The sequence below is a fragment of the Dipodomys ordii genome, unplaced genomic scaffold, assembly GCF_000151885.1.
Source record: "Dipodomys ordii isolate 6190 unplaced genomic scaffold, Dord_2.0 Scaffold2, whole genome shotgun sequence".
Classification (NCBI taxonomy): Eukaryota; Metazoa; Chordata; class Mammalia; order Rodentia; family Heteromyidae; genus Dipodomys; species Dipodomys ordii.
The window spans coordinates 32,006,651-32,024,511 of record NW_012267218.1 but is presented as its reverse complement, the minus strand read 5'-3'; positions in this window follow the sequence as shown (position 1 = coordinate 32,024,511).

Here is a 17,861-nt window from a genome sequence, read left to right as displayed (position 1 = left end):
CTTCTAGTTTCAGATACTAAGAAGGCTGGGATGAACAGATCACTTGAGCTCAGGCATATAAGACAGTCAAGGCAACATAACAAGAAAAAATAAAAACTAAAGGCCAGGTGCTACTGAGTCAGGCCTGTTACCCTAGCTACTCAAGAGGCTGAGACCATGATTGTGGTTCAAAACCAGGCCTGTTGCCCTAGTTACTAATTATCCTAGCTACTAATACTATTAATCAGCAAAATACTAATTAATCAAGCAGCAGAATGCAAACATGAGCAAGCAAGGGCCCTCACACCAACACCAAATTAAAAAAAAGGGGGGGAGGGACTGGGGCATGATTCAAGTGGTAGAGTGTCTGCCTAGCAAACACAATGCCTTGAATTCAAACCCCATACTCCCCCCCCCACAAAAAAAGACACTCAGAAATAAACATAAATTAGGAAAACCAGAATCCCCAAGTAAGATCAGATAGTAAGAGATTTGTATCATTATGCTCCCATGGGAACCTCTGACCTACAAAGGCCATCCTGCATTCCTGCCCCCCAGGAGCCCCACAAAAACATAAGCATAAATAATGAGTAACCAATAACTGGTTGTGTAACAGCATGAAGGTCATTAGTTCAGTGACACATCCTTTAGATGTTAGTGCGCATTTACAGGGGAAATGAACCAGGTGTGGTGGTATACCTTTAGTCCTGGCTACCTAACAATGGCAATGTAGGTAAGGGAATCTAGGAGGATCAAGGCTGATGTCCCTGTGCAAACAGTGAGACCCTATCTGAAAAAGAGACTAAAATAAAAAGGACTGTGGACATGGCCCAGCTGGTAAAGACCTACCTAAGGAACACAAGGTAAGGTCCTAAATTCAAACTCCAGTACCTTTAAAAAACAAAAATCAAATAAAGGGGAGATTAATTGACCTAGCTACCATAGCTCGGAAAGATTCCATTGATCTTAAAATTAAAATGATTTCCAGGATATGTTTCTCACCCAAGAAAAGAAAAAGGTGGCCAATTTTTTTTTTTTAGGTAACGATTTTTTTTAATAGTCACAATTTGTTTTCATAAGAATTGATGTGGGGCTGGGAAGGTGGCTCAGTGGTAGAGCGCTTGCCTTGCATGCATGAGGCCCTAGGTTCAATTCCTCAGCACCACATAAGCAAAAAGAAAAAAGCCAGAAGTGGCACTGTGGCTCAAGTGGTAGAGCGCTAGCCTTGAGCTAAAGAGCTGAGGGACAGCGCCCAGGCCCAGAGTTCAGGCCCCACGACCGGACCCAGAAAAAAAAAAGAAGAATGGATGTCTACTAACAATAGGGAAAGAACAGTCTTACAATAAAAGATACTTCCTTTTAAAAGTGAGTTAAAAACACCTTCTCCTTCTGTCATGCAATCTCTCCCTAGATCTTTTCCTGTGTGTGTTGGTGGTTTTGGGGTTTAAACTCAGATCCTTATGCTTTCTAAGCAAATGCTCTTACCACTATCACATTTGCAGCCCTGGGTGTGTGTGTGGGGGGGGGGGGGGGGGGTTGGGGTTTGAACTCAGATCCTGTGTGTGTGTGTGTGTGTGTGTGTGTGTGTGTGTGTGGTTTTGGGGTTTGAACGGTGTGTGTGTGTGTGTGTCAGATCCTGTGTGTGTGTGTGTGTGTGTGTGTGTGTGTGTATTTTGGTGGTTTGGGGTTTGAACTCAGATCCTTATGCTTTCTAAGCAAATGCTCTTACCACTAAATTACATTTGCAGCCCTGATATTTGTTTATTATTTTCCAGATAGGAGCTTACCTTTCTGCCCAGGTAAGCCCATGAGCACCCATCATCTATGTTAGGCATCCTGGTAGCTAATACAGAAAGGCATACCACAGTGTTCAGCTTTCCCTTGAGGGATTTTGGCACAAACTTGTGTCAAAACGAGATCCCAACAATCTCAGCCTCCCAAGTAGCTGGGATGACAGGCAGAAGCCACTGACACCAGGCTTCCCTTTCATCTCCCGATTTTCCACTTTGCATAGTAATGGTAAAAACTTGCCCTCTGCAAAGTACTTAGGGATCTCTGATCCACATACTCTTTGAGTGTTACCCTTTTTCTAGAAGTATGAACAAGCAGTAATGACAGTAGTAATTTCAACTATATTTAACACGAGAAAATCATGCATTCTACAATCATATAATAATGGTAGTCATATAATATTTTTAAATCCTGTAAAAATAAAATTGTCAGGAAACACTCTGGTACTCACTACATTACATTGTGATATGTTTTTAAATCCAACATTCCACATCCTTTTTTTTCCTTTGATCAGTCATGGGGCTTGCACTAAGGGCCAGGGCGCTGTCCCTGAGCTTTTTTGCTCAAGGCTACTGCTCTACTACTTTGAGCCACAGCACCACTCTCTTCACATGTCTTATTCACCTAGCAGGACAAAGTTCCCAGTAGAAGTTTCTAGAATATAGTAGATATAAAATATGTTAGTTGAATAAGTAAATCACAAATATTGAGTTTCATTCCCCTATATGATCAATTTTAAATTAGAATGTATTTCTCTAAAAATGAAACTATGCTGAGAAATTGAGGGAACTATTTACATATTTGATAGAATAATTTATTTCCCAATGTATTGAGTCCTAAAGCGTAAATTTAAAAACTAGGCTGTTTTTAAAAAAAGCTAGGAGGTTTTTAATGACACAATGTTCATAAACCTAAAAAACTGGAGAGGAGCTGGGTTGCCAGGGGCTCATGCCTATAATCAATCCTAGCTACTCAGGAGGCTGAGATCTGGGGACAGCAGTTCAGAGCCAGCCCGGGCAGAAACTTCTGTGAGACTCTTATATACAATTAACCACCAGAAAAACTGGAAGTGGCACTGTGGCTCAAAGTGGTAGAGCACTAGCCTTGAGCAAAAGAGTTCATGGACCAGTGCTCAGGCCACAAGTTCAAGCCCCATGACATACATACATACATACATATATACATATGTAAGAGATACAGCTTACTCAAAAAAAATCCTAACTAAAAAGTATACAGCCCCACAGGGCCTGGGAAGGTAGCTCAGTGGTAGAGCTCTTGCCTTGCATGCATGAGGCCCTGGGCTCGATTCCTCAGCACCACAAAAGCAGAAAAGGCCGGAAGTGGTGCTGTGGCTCAAGTGGTAGAGCGTTAGCCTTGAGCTGAAGAGCTGAGGTACAGTGCCCAGGCCCAGAGTTCAGGTACCACGACTGACCAAAAATAAATAAAAATGGGTATAGTTCCAGCCAGGTGCCAGTGGCTCACGCCTGTAATCCTAATTACTCAGGAAGATGAGATCTGAAGATCACAGTTCAAAGACAGCCTGGGCAGAAAAGTCCCTGTGAGACACTATCTCCAATTAATCTCTCAAAAACCAGAAGTGGGGCTGTGTCTCAAAGTGGCAGAGCACTAGACTTAAGCAAAAAAAACTAGGGACAATGCCCAGGCCCTGAGTTCAAGCCTCATGTTGACCAAAAATTTTTTAAAAAGACAATCATTCCAGCTGGGCACCAGTGGCTTACACTTGTAACTAACTACTTAGGGGGCTGAGATCTAAGATCTGAGGATTTCAGCTCAAAAGCCAACCTAGGCAAGAAAGTCTATGAGATTCTTATCTTCAATTAACCACACAGAAGCTGGACGTGGAGCTATGACCTAAGTGTTAGAGCATTAACCTTGAGCAAAAGCAATCAATAACAGTGCCCAGGCCCTGAGTTCAAACTCCAGGACTGGCAAAAAATTAAAAGAAAGACAAAAATTAATTAATTAAAAGAATATATGGAGAAGCCCATGGCTCACACCTGTAATCCTAGCTACACAGGAGGCTGAGATCTGAGGATCGCGGTTCAAAAGCCTGGGCAGGAAAGTTCGTGAGACTCTTATCTCCAATAAACCACTAGAAAACCGGAAGTGGTGCTGTGGCTTAAGCAGTAGAGCACTCGCCTTGAGCTGAAGAGCACAAGGACAGTGCCCAGAGTTCAAGCCCCATGACAAAAAAAAAAAAAGAATATGTGGAGAAAAAAAATAAAATACTGTAAGTGAAAATTAGTACAGAAATCTTAATAAAGAGTTTGGAAATGGCCTCCATAGTTTAAAAAAAAACCTGAAATGTTGTCAAGTTGATCATTAAGGATGATGGGAAAGTCTAGTGCCAAGTGAACAGGAACTACATTCATTTGTTCATTAGCTCACCAAATGTTCACAGCACATCCAGTGATGACCACATACTGCTTGGGTATCACAAAGAGTCAAAAGCCTTGAGCTTTATAGTCTAGCAAGGGAAAACAAATCAGAGCAACTAAAATGAATACATTAATACAAGGTATCTGCTATGGAGAACTAGTGTACAAGGCAGACAACTATCCTGGATCTAGAAGGTACAGGGTCTATTAAGAAGCCCATACTGGCCTCAAATTTCCCATCATTCTGCCTCATACTCCCAAGTTCAGGAATTATAGGCCCGGGCTGAAGAGTACGATTTTAAGCAACTGTTCACTACATAGTGACATTTGAGCAAGTACTTGAAGGAGGTAACATAGGTAGTCAGCAAAGAGGATATCTAGAAAAAGAAGCAAATGTGGCTGAACTGCAGCTGGAAGGAAGTGGGGGAGATGAGGACAGAAGGGACTACAAGGACTCTGTCTTGGACTCTGGTTCAGAATTAGAATCACATACTGTTCACTGAGTCACATGGACAAGCCACTTGCTTCTCTCAGCATCTGTAAAACTGAGAAAATGTATTTTACAAGGCTGAAGAGTATATGAAAAGACGTTTAGGAGGGAAATGCTTTCCACATACAAACAAAAATCATTATCCCTTTACCACGCATGTACAGTCCACAAAATAAATCAATTTCCTATTTTTAGGGGGGGTCTATTAAGACCTGCTTTTGGCTGGGCACTGGTGACTCATTCCTTTATAATCCTAGTTACTCAGGAAGCTATGATCTGAGGAATGAGGTTGAATCCAGCCTGGGCAAAAAAGTTAATTTAGACTCTTATATCCAATAAATACCAAAAAGCAAGCCGGGCGCCGGTGGCTCACACCTGTAATCCTTGCTACTCAGGAGGCTAAGATCTGAGGATCCCGGTTCAAAGCCAGCCCGGGCAGGAAAGTCCGTGAAACTCTTGTCTCCAATAAACCACCAGAAAAACCAGAAGTGGTGTTGTAACTCAAGTGATAGAGCACTTGCCTTGAGCTGAAGAGCTGAGGGACACAGGCCCAGAGTTCAAGCCCCATGACCAATAACAGCAACAACAAAAAAAAAACCTAAATACCAAAACGCTGTGGCTCAAAAGACAGAGTAACAAGAAGCTTAGGGACAGCGCCAGGCCTGGGTTCAAGCGCCAGGCCTGAAATCTCCTGTATTTTTTTTTTACCTGTACATTATTTTAGCACACTCAAAAATTTATACATACTATTCCCAGAATGTAAAAAACAATAGCACTCAAGCATAAAAAACAGAAAAATTTTGTGCAGAAAAAGGTATGTATATTGGGCTGGGAAGGTGGCTCAGTGGTAGAGTGCCTGCCTTGCATACATGAGGCCCTGGGTTCAATTCCTCAGTACCACATACGCAGAAAAGGCCGGAAGTGGCACAGTGGCTCAAGTGGTAGAGCGCTAGCCTTGAGCTGAAGAGATGAGGGAGAGCGCCCAGGCCCAGAGTTCAGGCCCCACCAGCAAAAAAGAAAAAGGTATGTATAAATAAAAATCAAAACTGAGACAAGCAAAGATGGGCATATTCTTAAAAAGTATTTAAGGGGCTGGGAAGGTGGCTCAGTGGTAGAGTGCTTGCCTTGCATGCCTGAGGCCCTGGGTTCGATTCCTCAGCACCACATAAGCAAAAAGAAAAAAGCCAGAAGTGGCGCTGTGGCTCAAGTGGTAGAGCGCTAGCCTTGAGCTAAAGAGCTGAGGGACAGCACCCAGGCCCAGAGTTCAGGCCCCACGACCGGACCCAAAAAAAAAAAGTAAATATGTCTTCTGAAAGACCTATAAACACTAAGTTTTTATTAAACTATCAAACATCAAAGCTATCTATTTGAACCTATAATCATAATTTGTGTTATTGGCTCAGATAGCTTTTGAGACAAGGAACAAATTACAAAATCATAACCTGAGCTTTAAAAAAAATTACAAAATTCCTTACATTCCTCAAGACTCAGCACTACCGATACTCAATTTTCAGCAGTGTTTAGAAATGTAATAAACACCTTCAAAAAAGACCATTTTTACTTACGCCAGTTATAAGGTAAACAATATAACAAGTTTCAGGAAGTACTTAGTAGTCATTTAAATGACCAACACACACAAAAGATTTACAATAAAAAACACTTAATTTTCAAATATTTCAGTTTCCAAAGGGCTCTCTATCCCAAGAGATTATTTCAATAAAGATAAAATTGGCCCAAGTATTTTCCATTTGTTTTAAGGATTAATATCAATGTGAATCATTTCAAAATGAAATGAACCTAGAACTATTTAAACAGTATATGAGCTTAAAAACAAATTAAACTATAGGTATCACATGAATATCAATGAAGCTCTTTGTTAAATTCACAACTTATAGTTGGCAACACTCCAAGACACCATTAAGCTTTTATAAAAAGATTTAAAGTATAAAAAAAATGTGAATCCAACATTTCAATGCACCTCAGATAAAGAGTTTTAAATGAGACATGAAGCTCCTAGAGTAGTGAACACAGGGCTGAATATAGTAGAATGGCTCTAATCCCAAAAGTAATAAAAAGCCATTCATTTATAACGTAAGCCATAATCTGGGCAATAAAACACAGTGACAGCATGTAATAGATCACCCTAATTATAGAACTATCCCATAATTCAAAGAAAGAATATTATATAACATAAATTAAATACAAATGTAAGCCTGTATATCAATGTTGAAAATTTGAAAATTAAAATTTGAAATAGCATATTAAGAGAAACAGAATTCATTTTAAAGGTTATTTCCTAGTATATATATAAAACCAGAATTATTCGTGCATAAAACCAAGACTTAAAATAGATATAGCATGTACTTACATAGGTATGTAGACAGGTATGTTTAAACATAAGGATCTCCAAAATCAAAACTTGGAGAACAATTTCAAGAGTTTTAAAGAAAGAGTGCTCAAAAGTGCCTGAAAAATACTTTCAAAACAGAAAAGCATTTTAAAACACAGCTGTATGATCTGATACTATCTTCAGCTAGGATATTTACAACCAAAGTTCCTGTTTGCTACTGGCTTCTCTGGGGGTAGAAGACACTGAAATCTAAAAGATGCATACTAATAGTGCATTTCTAAGAAGTCTTTTTTTCCAAATTATGATTAATCCAGCATTATATACGCAATGTTGGACCCCAAAACTTAGCTCAACATACTACTAGGTAGTTCCAACATTTTCTCTTCTGTTATACAAAAACAACATTATCTTTCAGAAAAATTATCGCTGTTTGACTATATTATCCACATTAGGATTCAAATACGAGAAGTTAGTATTTGTAAATATAATAAAATTAAAACTAAGCTAGATAATTGAGTCCAACATCTCAAAAGTGTGTGGGTTGTGATTCTGAAAAAGCATCATAGAAGCATTCAAGGCTCCAAATGAGATAGACTGCTTTGTGAATAATTGGGAAATTGAAAAAAATCTAAACACATTCTACATTCTTCCAGATGGCAGAAGTTATCCTTTGAGCCACAGAAACCCAGACGTTGAAATCAGAGGGCCTGGGTTCAATCAGTCAGGCTCCACATGTACCTGACTGGTAATTTTGAGTAAGGGAATGTTGACAGTCTGCCTGGATTCCAAGGCTGGCCCTGCATAGGTGAATCTCTGTCCCTGAGTTTCCTTGTACATAAATGAGGGTATGATAATAATACCAGTCTTAACTTAAGAGTTAAAACTAGTGGGGTACACCTGTAATCCTAGCACTTGACAGGCTAGGAGAAAGGAGAACAGCAAGCTCCAGACCAGCCTGTCTCCCTACCCTCCTTCCTTTCCCCCTCCCTGCCCAAAAAAGAGAATGAATAAACATAAAAGTTGTGCTTGAATATCTAGTATATGTATAAGTCAAGCGGAAAAGGTCAGATAATGTGATGTCAGGAAAATGAACCCTTAGATATGTATTTTAATGTTTTTTTCTTTCATGCATGTGTTTCTAACGCATTTATAGGATTATCTCTTTGTTGCTTTGTATGTCCCTCCCCCACAGTATAACCCCTGCTTTCACTATATTTGATGTCAGTATAACTTGTGGAGGAGATGGGGAAAAACAAGTCGTTCAAGGATTCAGGTGGACCTGTTGCAACAATGAGAAGTACAAGTTGTCATGTCCAAAACGAGCTTTACAACGTCGGTTGGGGGGGAGGGGGGAGGCTGGGAAGGGATGTGAAGGGTAAACCAAAGGAGGCTGCAATGCTTGGTAAGAAATGTACGCGTTATCCTGCCCATGTAATTGTAACCCCTCTGTACAGTATGTTCACAAATAAAATAAAATTAAATTAAAAAAAAAGAAAAAAAATAAATGAATAAAGCCTCAAAAAAAAAGTTGTGCTTGAAACGCACTTAATGCCCAACTAACTTAAGTTGCCAAAATTACTGTTGTTAAAGGACATCACTAGCCTGGGACTGGCAGCTCATGCCTATAATCACAGCTACTCAGGAGGCTGAGATCTGAGGATCACAGTTCCAAGCCAGCCCCAGCGGGAATAGACCTTGAGACTATCTCCAATTAATCATCAAAAGCCAGCAGTGAAGCTACGGTTGAATCTTCATGTCCTCTACAAAATGAGTTAAGAATAATAACTCTGGAGCTGAGAAGGTGGCTCAGTGGTAGAGCGCTTGCCTTGCATGCATGAGGCCCTGGGTTCGATTCCGCGGCACCACATAAGCAAAGAGAAAAAAGTCCGAAGTGGCGCTGTGGCTCAAGTGGTAGAACGTTAGCCTTGAGCTGAACAGCTAAGGGACAGCGCCCAGGCCCAGAGTTCAGGCCCCACGACCGGACCCCCCCCCAAAAAAAAAAGAAGAAGAAGAACTCTGGCACAGAGATAACTCAAGGATTTTAAGAGATAATATAATAAAATGTGTCACAGAGTCTAGAATATAGAAAATGTTCCATAAATGTCAGCTTTATAAAAACATGAACAAGTGGGCTGGGAAGTTGGCTTAGTGGAAGGGTGCTTGCCTCATGTGCATGAGGCCCTGGGTTTGATTCCTCAGCACCACATAAGCAGAAAAAAGCCAGAAGTGGCACTGTGGCTCAAGTGGTAGGACACTAGCCTTGAGCTGAAAGCTGAAAGCCCCACAACCGCCCACACACACAAAAAAAAAAAGAACAAGTGAACATACAAATTTCTAGTGCATATACAATATTCCCACTGTCTTTCCTGTATGTCCATTTGTATAAGCTGTATATGAAAAAAAAAAAATACTGAGGGCTGGGAATGTGGCTTAGTGGTCTAAAGTGCCTGCCTTGCATGAAGCCCTGGGTTCAATTCCCCAGTACCACATAAGCAGAAAAAGCTGAAAGTGGTGCTGTGGCAGAAGTGGTAGAGTGCTAGCCTTGAGCAAAAGAACCTCAGGGACAATGCTCAGGCCCTGAGTTCAAGCCCTAAGACTGGCAAAAACAAAACAAAACTGAGTTTGACCTATTAATAACATACTCGAAAGACTACTTCAAAATAAATTATAATTTGAGATGAAAGATAAAGGTGCTGACTCCATTTACGAAAAGATTCAGCTGTCAAGGCATATGTTAGCACAGAATCCCAGTGGGCCAAGATAGTTAATTTTTGGATGGATGGATGACAAACAGCATTTGAATCAGAATAGTAAGACTTAGGAAGAGCTCAAAAATCCAAAGGAGCACTGCCAAGATCACGACATAACAGGTTCTCACACATCCCCACAGCTTCTTTCCCATAGAGTCAGACTTTAAAAGTTTGCAATGGAATGAAATAAACTATTTCTTCTTTTTTTTTTTTTGTCAGTAGTGGGGCTTGAACTCTGGGCCTGGGCTCTGTCCCTCAGCTCTTCAGCTCAAGGCAAGCGCTCTACCACTTGAGCTACAGCGCTACTTCCGGTTTTCTGGTGGTTTATTGGAGATAGGAGTCTCACGGTCTCTCCTGCCCGGGCTGGCTTTGAACCGGGATCCTTAGATCTCAGCCTCCTGAGTAGCTAGGATTACAGGCGTGAGCCACCAGAGCCCGGCGAAATAAACTATTTCTGACAGTTTTTTTTCCATGAGTTTTTTAATTTAATTTTATATTAATCTGTGCTTGTGGCTGCTACCACCTAATACTAAAAAATAATTATAAATTATGCTTAAAGAGTTCTTTTCAACATAAGCAAAACATTATTGATCTCCCCGTAAAACACCATAAAATACTGAACACCATTTCAAAATACTTTGGAAACCTTTTTTTCTTTTCCATAACCCCTGCTCTTTAAAGAGCTAAGGTCTTAGCTAAAAGTTTACAACACTTATAAGTCTCTTAGAAGGCTTCAGGCAAAAACTAGAAGGAATATGATAGGTAGTTTCAGCCTTCCCAGAGAAAGTACTTGTTTGAAATCTACTGTGTTTATGGAAGCGGAGGTGTGACTCAAGGATCAGGCAAGACTGAAAAGGCCAAGCTAAGGCCCTAGGCTTAAACTCGCCCCTTGGGAGGAGGTAGGAAGATAATCTACCATGTTTAACTGAATTTATTGTTCATTCATTCCACAAATTATTTACAGAATACTTTTCTACATGTCAGGCACAAATCTAAGCTTTAAAGCTGGGACATGGTGGCTCATGCCTGTAATCCTACCTATTCAGGAAGCTGGTATCTGAGGATAGCAGTTCAACCCAGCCATGGAAAGTCCATGAGACTCTTATCTCCAATTAACCACAAAAGCGCAGAAGTGGGGCTGTGGCTCCAGTGGTAAGAGCATTAACCTTGAACACAAAAGTTCAAGACAGTTCAAGCCCCAGGGGCGGCTCCCACCCCGCCCCCGCCAAAAAACAAAAAAAAATTACTGAACAAAATCAAACCATTTCCTGTCCTTCATGAAGCTTACAGATCAAAAGGGGAGACAACCTAATTAAAAAATCATAAAAATTCCTGTTACTTATTTTATATATGTACTTGTTTAGATGGATAAGTATAAAACAGCTTAAGGAAAATGAACAAAGTATTATAAAATATTACTGCAGGGAATGAAAAAAATCATATCTGCTCTCAAAAATTATAGTCTGGTAGAAAACAAGATTGGCTTTTCTCTTTTTTCTTTTTTTTTTTTTTTTGGTTCTTTTTGCCAGTCCTGGGAATTGAACTTTTGGGCCTAGGCGCTGCCCCTGAGCTCCTTTTGCTCAAGGCTAGCACTCTATGCTTGAGCCAAAGTGCCACTTAGCACTTTTTCTGTGATTAACTGGAGAAACAGGCTGGCTTCAAACCAGGATCCTCAGAACTCAGCCTCCTGAGTAGCAGGGATTACAGGCATGAGCCAGCATCTGGCAAGATTAGCGTTTTAAATAAAAGCCAAAATAAAGAGCCTAAATTTCATGAACTGAGATGGAAAACAATAAAGAAAACAATTCCAGGTGAGGACACAGAATAGCCTACTAAGTGTCCTCTCACAGAGGCCTTGCAAAACTTGCCTTTTTATTCCCATTTGATACATAAGAAAACTGAGGCTAGGGCTGAGAGTGTGGTTTAATGGTAGAGTGCTTGTTTAGCATGTATAAAGCCCTGGGTTCAATTCCTCAGTACCACATAAAAAAACCGGAAGTGGCACTGTGGCTCAAGTGGTAGAGTGCTAGCTAGCCTTGAGCACAGAGAGGCTCAGGAACAAAGCTTAGGCCCTGATTACAAGCCCCAGGATTGGCAATATATATATATATATATATACACACCCTGAGGCTGTTATATATAACTCAGTTTTATTATAAAAGGTTGATGGTCAGGGTATAGAACACTCAGTATATAGGACCAGTTGGGCACATATATGTGGCAGCAGGGATATACAATGCAAAGAATATATTTGTCCTCTTCATCCCCTACCTCCTTTTTTATATACTACTTCAGAATCCCAACACATATGATCACAGCCTGTGCTCATGGCCTTTATTTCACACTTAAAAGCATCTTCATTATATGAAAACATCTTACCACATAAAAACATGCCTTATCCTCTAATAATATGATAGCTGGCTACTTTGTTTACTAAAGGGCTAATGGGCTACCCCCACCAAATAATTTATACCACTGTAAAATTTCATAGTAACAATAACAAATGTCCTCCATCTAGTGACCTAATTTGAACAAGGGAATTTCAAGAATAAAACAGGTTAATTATTTGGAGCCCCTCCAGTTACAACCATCCTATATTCTCAAGATCATACAATAAATCATTATCAACAAGCCTTAAAAATAAAAAGCTCAAGCTGGGCAATGGTACCTCCTGCTTGTAATCCTAGCTACTCAACAGGCTGAAATCTGAGGATCATGGTTCCAAGCCAGGCCAAGTCAAGAAAGTCCCAGATAAGATTCTAATCTCCAATTAAACTACCCCCCAAAGAAGTCTGAAGCAGAGCTATAGCTCAGCTGGTGGAGCACTAGCCTTGAGCAAAAGAGGCTTAAGGACAGCACCCAAGCCATTAGTTCAAGCCTCAGGACTGGTACTAAGACAGATGACAGACAGACAGACAGACAGACAGACAGACAGACAGACAGACGACAGGTAGACAGACAGACAGACAGACAGATAGACAGACAGACAGATAGACAGACAGATCAAGATGCATATATTCATGATCTGACTTGTTGAATTGAAAAACCTTTGTACAACTACATAGATTTTTATTTTTTTATTGTAAAGAAGCTGTACAAAGGGGCTACAGTTACATGAGTAAGGCCATGAGTACCTTACTTGTCCATCATTGTTACTCCTTCCCTTGTTGTTGTCCCACTATCCCTTCCCTCCCCCACCTCCTACACTCTTCCCCTCTCTTTATCCGCCCCCCCTAGATTTTTATTTTAAAAAGCAACTGAATGAAAGAAAAATACAAATGGGAAGAATTCAAAGGTGTAACTCCTTTGATCATCTAAATTATTATTCATCAAAATTAATTCCAAGAAATGTAAACACAGGGTTTGTTATGCTGTTGTCTTGGGGTTTGGGTTTAATTTGGTTTTGTTTTACTTTTTTGGGGGTAGGCAAAAGAAGAGCACAGGAATGGAGGGAAAGAGTGAGCAAATGTGATCACTGAATTCAATACATACTGTTAAAAAATGAACTATGTGCCAGGCACTGGAGGCTCATGCCTGTAATCCTGACTCCTCAGGAGGGTGAAATCTGAGGATATTGGTTTGAAGCCAGCCTGGGCAGTAAACTCCATAAGACTCTTATCTCCAATAAACTACTCAAAAAAAATTTTTTTACCAAAAAAAAAAAAAGCTGGAAGGGGCACTGTGGCTGAAGTGGTCGAGCATTTACTTTGAGCAAAAGCAGCTCAGGGACAGTGTCCAGGCCCAGAGTTCAAGCCCCAAGACTGGCAAAAAAAAAATATGTAACAAGGGGAAATGCAGAAAAAGAGGGAAGCATTGTACCCATAACCTGACTTATGAATTTGAAACCCCTTTGTACAAGTCCTCAATAATAACAACTTTTAAAAGTGCCTGGATAAAATATCTTATCCTGAAGTTTTAAACAACTGATATTGTTTTTATATCATTAATCCAGGCTGCTATTACAATAGCTTCTGCTACTTCTTACCCATCTGTGAACATCAACACAGAAAAGACTGTAACAGCATTCTAACCTTGGGAAATGCTCATAGCACATAACTCAATGAACATATACACCAGGCTCTGTGAGGATGGGGAGTGCAGAGAACATAGAGATGTGTAAGTGCCTCCCAAGCTTCTGATGGAAGCACATGTTCTACTACATGTTCCACGCATAGCTGATTTCCAAATGGGCCAGACCAACCCTCACTCACATGTACTCACTGGATCATTTCAAACAATCTATTCTCCACTGTCCTATAGCCACCTTGCCTTTTCAGGATCTGTAATACTACAAACAATGTCCAAGTATTTGTTAATAACTGAGTAAAGCAAAATAAGCATGAGTCACTGAGGATAGGTCAGGTAGGAAAAAGAAATTCCCATTCTGAAGAGCCATTTCCTGACTCAGAATAAATACTTCATTCTGAAAATCTTGAATGAGTCATCCTTTCCCGGTCATGCCGTGCATAGACAATAATAGCAAAAACTTAGTAAGCATTTTTACTCTAGCAGTCCCTGTTCTAAGCAGATCATATGGGTTAACTCCTTCCAGCCTTTCCACACTGCTGTGGGATACTATTTTACACAGGAAATGGAGTCACAGAAATATCAGTATTTTACCCATCACCACACAGCTGAAAAATGGGCTCAGGTAAGCTTCAGACCCAGATAATCTGGCACCTGTGCACACAATCCCACCTCTCCTAAAGAGTAAGGTGAATTGGCTTTAACCAGTTTTGAGGGTTTTTTCACCTAATATCTACAACACACTGGAGGGACCATCTGGAAGGGGTTAAGTGGTTTTAAAAGACTCTTTAGTCAGACTTAGAAATATATTGTCATTTATATCCCCTTTGTGCCAAATAAAATGAAGATACCACACTTGTCTGCCTAGCTTGTTATTTCTGCTGATGTCTGAAAGACACCTTTATATGGGTGTCAAGTCTTCCAAAAGAATAACCTAAAGTCTTGCCTGGCCTTCCAACATTCTATTTTGTACCTAAGCTGGCATTTTTGTTGTTTGGACTTAATTACTTTAGAGAAGTGCAGTGACACAGAAGCCCATCTCTCCTAAGTTTTGGTCAGATGAATGCAGCACAAAAGTCAAGAAGACGTCTGGGGAGGCTGAGCTGCTTCTAGCTGGCCATGGAGTTTACAGGAAGCACGAACAGGAAAAACAAAAGGGAAGGAAGAAGACATTTAGGAGGAAACGGCATGGGTGTGAAAAGTGGGTGAATTATAGGAAATGAAAGAAGGTACACCCTTCTTCACGGCAGTGGAGAGTAACCTAAAAGGATGAACCAACAAAAAGAGAAAGCATCTGGCCATGAAGGACTTTGGGAAGTGCAGTGTAATCTGGGTGTCATGTGGTGGAAAACAGAAAAAGTAGGCAGTAAAAAGTGTTTTGAAGATGTTGTTTGAAGAGAGGCAATCAAATTAGCAAAAAACACCGTCACTAAGAGCAAACCCAAAAGGTTAGTAAGGACTATCCTGGCTGTGAGCAGGGAAGGGCACAAGAACCTGAGATACGTCAGGGAGGAAACAAAAGGATTTTTGGTAACCAGAGATACAATGATAATGAGATCAGAAACTTAAGTGATTGGTATACGGCTAGCTGCAATTTGGTTTTCTTAATTTTCTTAAATTAAGAGGAATAAAGAAAAATGTTACAAAATGGAGGAGATAAAATGGTCTATTTAGTTTTTACAAACAGATATTTTAACTCATGCACTCTGATTTTACTAATAAGTCTGAATTAGTAACACTGAAAAACCATGTCAGAAGACCAAAGTAAAGGTGGTATTTTAAACTCATGCCTATAATCTTAGCTACTGGGAGGATCACAGTTACAAGTCAGTTCAGGCAAAAAAAAAACACTGAAATTTCTCTTCAAAGTAACTAGCACAAAGCAGGGGCAGAGACATGGTTCACAAGAGGTAAAACATCAGCTGAGCAGGCAAGCTATGAAAGGGTAGGGGTTCTGACTGGTACACCAATATCAGTCTACTCCAATAGATCCTGTGTTTTGCCTACAGGCTGGATGGTTTGGGATCAGGAAGTTAGCTACCAATGCATCATCAGAGACCAGAGCACAGGTACCTACCACAGGACATTCCTTAGAAGAAAGGCTATGGGCATAAGGAGTTTTGTTAAGTCTGTATCTAAAGCACTTTCCTTTAGTAATATTTAAATTGAAGTCCAAAGTATATTTTTTGGGGGGGAGGGGGGTTGGTCATGAGGCCTGAACTCTGGTCCTGAGTGCTGTCCCTCAACTCTCCAGCTCAAGGCAAGCACTCTACCACTTGAGCCACGGCACTACTTCCAGTTTTCCGGTGGTTTATTGGAGATAAGAGTCTCACAGACTTCCCTGCCTGAGCTGGCTTTGATCCTCAGATCTCAGCCTCCTGAGTAGCTAGAATTACAGGTGTAAGCCACCAACGCTCGCTACTTTTTTTTAAATCAATGTATAACACAAAGCTTATAAATTATAAACAGTTTACTTTTACTTGGCTTAGGATAGTTCTTACACCTTCCAAAAAAATTATTTTTACAATCTTTCAACTTGATGACTCATTGATGAGTGGCAATTTTAATAAGAAAACTTCCAATAGCAAAGGAAAACTGTATGTATAGAAGTCTCCACATCTAATATACTCAATGATTCAAAGGGAAAAGAGCTATCTGTGGTTTCTTAAACTCTTATGATAAAGTATTATAAAATCAAAGAAATGCAAATGCAGCAATGGTACTATGTTGAAAGTAACTATACAACTTGTGGGTGAGGAAGGAAAAACTGGGAGAGAGCAAAGGAAGGGATGATATTTTCCAAAGAGGTACTCTTTACCTTATATAACTGTAATCCCTCTGTACATCACCTTTATAATAAAAAAATTCTTAAATGAAAGAAATGACATGGGTTTTAATAACATGCATTCATCCTTATTATTTAAAAGACGGGAACGTTTCCATTCAAAATGTCTAGGCCATATAATTTTATTCCACAGGAGGGGCAAGTTTTAGTGAGACACAAAATATCCAGAAGATAGTTCCCATGGATATGCTGACGAATGCTTGCTACAGCTACACTGTCATGAAAAGTATTGCTATTGAATGCATTGCTGCATATGTCTATACTGCCAGGCTTAAACACATTCTTCACTGCAACTGTGATCTTTTTAAAAAGTACAGGATTATGGGGTTTGGGTTTGTGGAATTGTTTTTGTTTGCTTTGCTATTTCTGAGACAGTGTCTTATTAACTGAACCCAGACTGACTTCAAACTCATGATCCTTCTGCTTCAGAAAGCAGGAAATAGCAGATATACATCTCCACATCTGGATAAATATAGGATGATACTGAATGCTTGCACTTGCCATTCATAAACCTAAACAAAAACTAAAACACCTGGCACAGGTGGCTCACAACTATAATCTTAGCTACTCAGAAGGCTGAGATATGAGATCAAAGTTCAAAGCCAGCTCACCAAGACAAATCCAAGAAATGAGGCAGGCACTGGTAGCTCAGATCAAGAGGCTGAAATCTGAGGATCCACGCTCAAACTCAGCCTGGGCAGGAAAAGTTCATGAGACTCTTATCTCCAATTAACCAATGAAAGCCTTTAGTGGCACTGTATCTCAGAGTAGTAGAGTGCTAGCCTTGAGCAAAATAATATCTCAGGGATAGCATCCAGGCCCTGAATTCAAGCCCCATGACTGACCAAAAATAAATAAATAAATAAAATTAAAAATTAAAAAACAAAAGCCAGAAGTGAAGCTATGGCTCAAGTGAAGACAGCCAGTCTGGAGCAGAAACTGAGTGAAAACATAAGGCCTTGAGTTCAACGAGTCCCAGTACCAGAGCCAAAAACTAATAATTAGCTAACTATATAAGCACAAGCTGAAGTTTTAAAACTATCTCAGGGCTGGGAAGGTGGCTCAGTGGTAGAGTGCTTGCCTTGCATGCATGCATGAGGCCCTGGGTTCAATTTCTCAGTACCGCATACACAGAAAAGGTCGGAAGTGGGCGCTGTGGCTCAAGTGGTAGAACTCTAGCCTTGAGATGAAGAGCTCAGGGACAGTGCCCAAGCCCAGAGTTCAAGCTCCA